Here is a 6423-nt window from a genome sequence, read left to right as displayed (position 1 = left end):
GAAGAAAAATCAGAAGTTGTTGGCAGAAAGAGCAATAACTATAGTATTTGAAAAAAAAATTCAATAATGGGATTCCACGTACTCAATCAAATATTTACTCTTTCAACAAATCTTTGAGCTCCCAATGTGTCCCAGGCACTGGGGATGTTGCTGAAGAAAATAGTGAACATAAAAGTGCCTGCGTTAGAGAATGTATGATCCAGGACAGATTCATGCTGAAAAGAAGCCTGGAATTTTTGTTTGTGGGGATTTGAGGGCAGACATAATTACATATGGGCTTCCCTGGTGGCTCAGATGGTAAAGAATCCATCTGCAATGTGGGAGACCTAGGTTCCATCCCTGGGTTGGGAAGATCCCCTGGAGGAGGGCATAGCAACCCACTCTAGTATTCTGGCCTGGAGAATCCCCCCAAACAGAGGAGCCTGGCCAGCTACAGTCATGGGATTGGAAAGAGTAGGGTGCAACTTAGCGCCTGAGCTCAGCACAGCACATAGTTACATACATGCATACATACATGTGTGTGTATGTAGGAGAGTGTTAGTCACTTGGTCAGGTCCGACTCTGCAACACCATGGACTGTAGCCTGCCAGGCTCCTCTGTCCATGGGATTCTCTAGGCAACAATACTGGAGTGGGTTACCCCCTTCACCAGGGGAGTTTCCGGACCCAGGGATCAAATCTATGTCTCCTGCATTGCGGGCAGATTCTTTACCATCTGAGCCACCACGGAAGCCTATGTATATAGCCTTGTTGTTGTTATTGTTGTTGAGTCACTCACTCATGTCTGACTCTTTGTGACCTCATGGACTGCAGCACACCAAGCTTCCCTGTCCTTCCCTGTCTCCTGGATTTTGCTCAAACTCGTGTCCATTGAGTCAGTGATGCCATCCAACCATCTCATCCTCTGTTGTCCCCTTCTCCTCTTGCCCTCAATCTTTCTCAGTATCAGGGTCTTTTCCAATGAATATATATATATATATATCCATTTCCAATGAATATATATAATATAACTATATGAATATATATAATATAATTATATGCATATACATATTTAATGTATGGACTCAGCTTGCCTTAAATGAAGGGAAAGAGGGATATTTTAAGGATAATTTTCCACCGATGGCAGATTGCCACCAGTAACAACTATGGGCTTGGGTAAACCATATGATAGATCCATTTAAATATCTGGTCTTTTTCAAAATCTGTTCTGTTTTACAAGATACATTTCATAAACTTAAAATACATTTCATAAACTTAAAATTCACCTGTACTCACATGGGACACCCTATCCCAGATTCTTGGGAATATTATTCTGGCATGTAATTTTGTGCAGATTTTAGATACTTTGTTAGTACCTCCTGTGCACACTAATTGGTTATTACATGTCTCTAAAAGTACACCCATCCTCTTGCTTTCAAACAGCAATTTGTTTTATTACACAGGATGTTTCACAACACAGCCTAAAGGATTTGAATTTGCATCCCTATATCCAAGTCTGGTGCTCCCCAAGGACCATGAGAAGTTTTTCATACCTGTACAAACTTGAATGTTCTCAGAAATGATCCCTTAAAAATCTCTGTGTCCCACATAAGTTTCTCCTTTCATGCCTAAGATCAACCGTAAACAGATTTCCTCAGATTATTTTGAACAATCATTTTAAGTTCATTTAAGGCATTCATTTAAGCTATTTCAGTTCATTTAAAAGCAGAGACTTTTACTTTGCTGATAAAGGTGTGTCTAGTCAAAGCTATGGTTTTTCCAGTAATCATGTACGAACATAAGAGTTGAACCGTAAAGAAAGCTAAGCACCGAAGAACTGATGCTTTTGAACTATGGTGTTGAAGACTCTTGAGAATCCCTTGGACTGCAAGGAGATCAAGTCAGTCAATCCTAAAGGAAATCAGTCCTGAATATTCATCGGAAGGACTGATGGCAAAGCTGACACTCCAATATTTTGGCCACCTGATGCAAAGAACTGACTCACTGGAAAAGACCCTGGTGCTGGGAAAGATTGAAGGCAGAAGAAGGAGATACAGAGGATGAGATGGTTGGATGGCTTCCCCGACTCTATGGACATGAGTTTGAGCAAGCTCCAGGAGTTGGTGATGGACAGGGAGGCCTGGCATGCAGCAGTCCATGGTTTTGCAGAGTTGGACACGACTGAGTGACTGAACTGAACTGAACTGTTCCCCCACCCAGTCATCAGTGGTTCATAAACACTGGCGTCTGTTTTCAAAGGGTCGTGATTTATAATCAAGACAATTTAAAAATATCAAAACAGAATTTGCATGATTTTTCCTTTTACCTGATAGAAATGTAAAGTATCAGACCATCTGTTTCAAAAATGGGTACCTGGCAATTCTGGTGTTCTATCTTAGAATAACAAATGTTTCCTCTTATATGACAACTCACTCCATCAGTACTAGCTGCCTGGAATACTGTGCTGAGAAGGCTGCCAAGTGCAGACAAAAGAGTTCTAGTCTTGATAAGGAAAGTCAGTTGTGGGTCCAGCCATAAGAAGTAGCTGCACTTCTGTCAGTATTTACTGATCCAGAGCCCAGCTCTGCCATTTACTAGCTGGGTGAACTTTAGTAACTTACCTAAGCTCTCAAAATGTACTTTCTCATCTCTGGAATGAGGAGACAAACTAAATAAACAATTCCAAATCCTGGTCCATGGTTAGAGGAAGCATCAGGTTCACAAAGGGAATAGGTTTGAAATAAAGATTCCCTTGGCTTACTTAATCAGAATTTCTTAAGGGTTTGAAAGCATTCATCCTAACAAAGACATTGAATAGTATTGATGCTCAACCAGATTTGACAACCACCAGGTCAGGTGAGCTATCAAGCTTTTTCTTCAGCTCTAAAATTTTCCCATTGGAGTCTAGAAAGAATGGAGGAAGTGTACAAGAGTTTAGTAGGTGGTCATAGGAGATATCTCTGGTGGAGAAATTGCTGTGGCGTTCCCAAGAACATAGCAGGAGTTGCAAATAGGAACAAAGACTAAGGAGGTGGCCCCCCTCTGCCTGATTTTTTTTTTTTTTTTTGGCTGATCTGGGTCTTTGTTGTGGTCCATAGACTTCTCTCCAGTTGTGGAACATGAGCTCTAGAATGCATGGGCTTAGTTGCCCCACAGCATGTGGGATCTTAGTTCCCTGACCAAGGCTCAAAATCATTTTCCATGCATTGCAAGGCAAATTCTTAACCACTGGACCAACAGGGAAGTCCCTGATGCTTTGTGATGGTGGGAGGCTTCCCAAGCCTTCCTGCCTCTCCTGTGTTCCTCATCTGGATGCCTGTCTGTCCTATGCAGCCTCTTCTGTGCAATGCGGAGAGTCAGAATGTGCCTCAGGTTTGTTGGTGACCATTGAATAAACACATCACATCTTTTGTGTTTGAAGCTGAAAGGGGGCAAAGAACCAAAAACTAATATCCTTGGAAGCTCTTCTACACAGAGTGGAGTAACACAAAAAGGGAACATCAGATTAAGATGTGCCAAGGTAAAAGATTCACCTTGATTACCTCACTGTAATATTTCGCAATGAGGCCAAAAATAAATTATCTTTTTCTGGGTAAGATTTAGTGGATGAGACTAATGAGGGTATGAAAAATGCTGAAGGGAGCAGTTCTCTCCCATTTAATAATGGCAGTGGGGATTCTGACAGAATCTCCATTAGCAATTCCTTTTTAAGATAACTTAATTTCCTGATTAAACATGCATTTCTAAATCATATTGACGTTTTAAGAGAGAAACAAATAGTGGTGCCAATTCTCTTGGGCACAGGGGGAAAAATTCTTTTAACTTCTCTACCAGCACCACATAACCTATTTTATCTCTCCTTATCTTAGTGTACATAAAGGATCATACAGTTCAGAAACTGCCTGAATCTAGACACTTAAGCTTGACCAGCTTGTAAAACTTGAGTGAAAACTAATTTTAGACAGTGAAAGAATTTTCTCTGTTGACCTGTACAACTCATAGCTATGTGAGGCTGAGTCCATGTGTGTATGTTGCATGTATAGGGGCTGAGGAGGTGCAGGACATGGGAGGAATTCATTTTCTTGGACTAAGCCAGGGCTTGCCAAACTCTGCCCTCCAATCTGGCCCACTGTTTGTTTTTATAAATAAAGTTTTATTGGAACACAGCCATTCCCATGGTATCTATGGCTGCTTTCATTGTTGCAAAACACAGAGTAGTGTTGCAAGAGAGATTGTATGGCCCACAAAGCCAAGACATTTACTGTTAAATCCTTTGCAGAAAACATTTGCCCACCACTGAACTGCTGATTCTATACTCTAGTCAGTATCCTATGCAAAAAACAAAAACTTGGTGAATGGAGCACCTTGCAGGCTGATGAATGTTCTACCAATAAGAGGGATGAGCAAAAGACAAACTTCAAGGATGTTTGAGAGCATCTTGTGGACAGGTGGATTCCTCAAAACCTCTGGCTCCATTATGAACACTGAAGACCTTAAAGCTCCTTTTCTGCTCATAAAAACAGGGGAAAACCAGCTCCTCTACTTTAAACAAAAAGCTTTCATTTATTTATAACTTCAGCAGAAGTTCTGTACTCTTCCTCCCCACTAAGTTTGCTTCACAGAAAGGGACTATGTAATAACATCTTGAGAGATTAGCAGCCATCAACAAGTCAAGAGTTTTTTTTTTTAATTTCCCAAGTCATCTCCTTTTAGACAAAATGCCATAAAAAAGCATCTGGGATATTTTCTTAATGAGAAAATTCACTTCAGAAGAGGATTTGATATCAAAAGCTTATTTATTTTCTTTAAAAAATTGACTTTAGCCTCTGGTTTTACCTGTTTTCCTCAATTAGTATTACATTTTCTATTTTAAAAAATGAAATTTGAAATCTACTGCTATGTACTGCAAAATCTTCTTACAAAGAATGAAGTTGCTGTTCTAATTAAAAAACAAAAACAACGAAAAATAAAAGCCAATTCTTCACTAAAGGGTGGAATTGTGCTTTAAAGTCAAGCCATGTGGCTTCTTATGGAAATATAATGAGTTAAAGATGAAATTCCGTTTCTCGTTTGCATACATCTTGCAAAGATTCTGCCCAGTAAAATGGTAATTGGAGTCCTTTTTTTATAATAAATATTATAATTTTTAATCCTAATATTGTAAGCTATGAAATGTCTTCCATTTCCCCACCATATGTTTTTTGTCCTGTTTCTCAGTCCAAGAGACAGAAAATAAAATAAACACCTTAATGAACACAATACTCATTCTCCTGAGACTCTGTACCTATCTTACGGACATAACATGGACCAGGGATTCTGAAGATTCTCCCCAGAGAGCAAAAACCTGCCTCACTACTCAACCCAATGTGATCTGCAGAAGTATTCAGTCTGGTTTTTGCTAAATTGGTGTAGGACCCTGGTAAATTGCAATTTGCAATTAGAAGTGTATTTGTGAGGTGTCAATGGGTTAATTTTCTTCTTTAGAGCTGACACTACAAGATGGCAGAGGAGTTAGGGTGGAGTTGTTTCAGACTCTGGGAGGCTGATCGTGGAAATATGGCTTCTCTGTTGGTCTTTTTTGTTAATTGCAAAAACATGAGGAGAAACTTTGTATTAGAAACAAAATATTTTGAATATTTCTCCTCAGTTATTACAGACATATCATGAGGAGAAATGAGACTTTAAGGGGAAAAGATTTTCAGACATTGAGTGTTTAAGTGGTTACCTGTCTCCAGCTTGCCTGCTCAGTGTGTGGACTTATTAAATGACCATTTATTTTTTTGTCAGTGCAAACATCCTGACTTTCCTACATTCCACTGAGTGGGAAATTCTGCAGAGATCTGGATAAACTCCTCACAGCTGCTCTACCATCTGACAACCTGATGGTCATGGGGGACCTCAATGCACGTGTTGGCAGGAGTGCCAAAATGTGGAAGAAAATTATTGAACCGCAGAAGATTAGTCTCTTCCTGCATGGTGAGCAGACCGAGAAAACACTTGAGTCACAGACAGCAGCTTCAGTCATTAAAGTTAGGAGAAAAATATCATGGATGAGCCATGAGTCAAAAATAACAGCATTTCACCCATTCTGCCTTTGTTTCATAGCAGAATGCCAAACAGCTAACCATCTGAATGATTCAAAGACCATCATTACCTGGTATGTTTCAGATCATAAGAACATAAAGACAATAACTATAAGATGAATATTTGGATAAACTTAACTCATAGAAAATAATGATACCTCAAAGTAATATTTAAAGGATAAAAGCGCATTCATCACAGAATAGAAAACACCCTTTGGTAAACTCAACATAAATCACTTTATGCCATTGTGTGCATGCATACTCAGTCACTTCGGTCATGTCTGATTCTTTGTGACCCCATGGTCCATAGTCCGCCAGGCTCCTCTGTCCATGGGATTCTCCAGGCAAGAATCCTGGAGTGG

The sequence above is a fragment of the Muntiacus reevesi genome, chromosome 12 (assembly GCF_963930625.1).
Source record: "Muntiacus reevesi chromosome 12, mMunRee1.1, whole genome shotgun sequence".
Lineage (NCBI taxonomy): Eukaryota > Metazoa > Chordata > Mammalia > Artiodactyla > Cervidae > Muntiacus > Muntiacus reevesi.
This window is presented reverse-complemented; position numbering follows the sequence as displayed.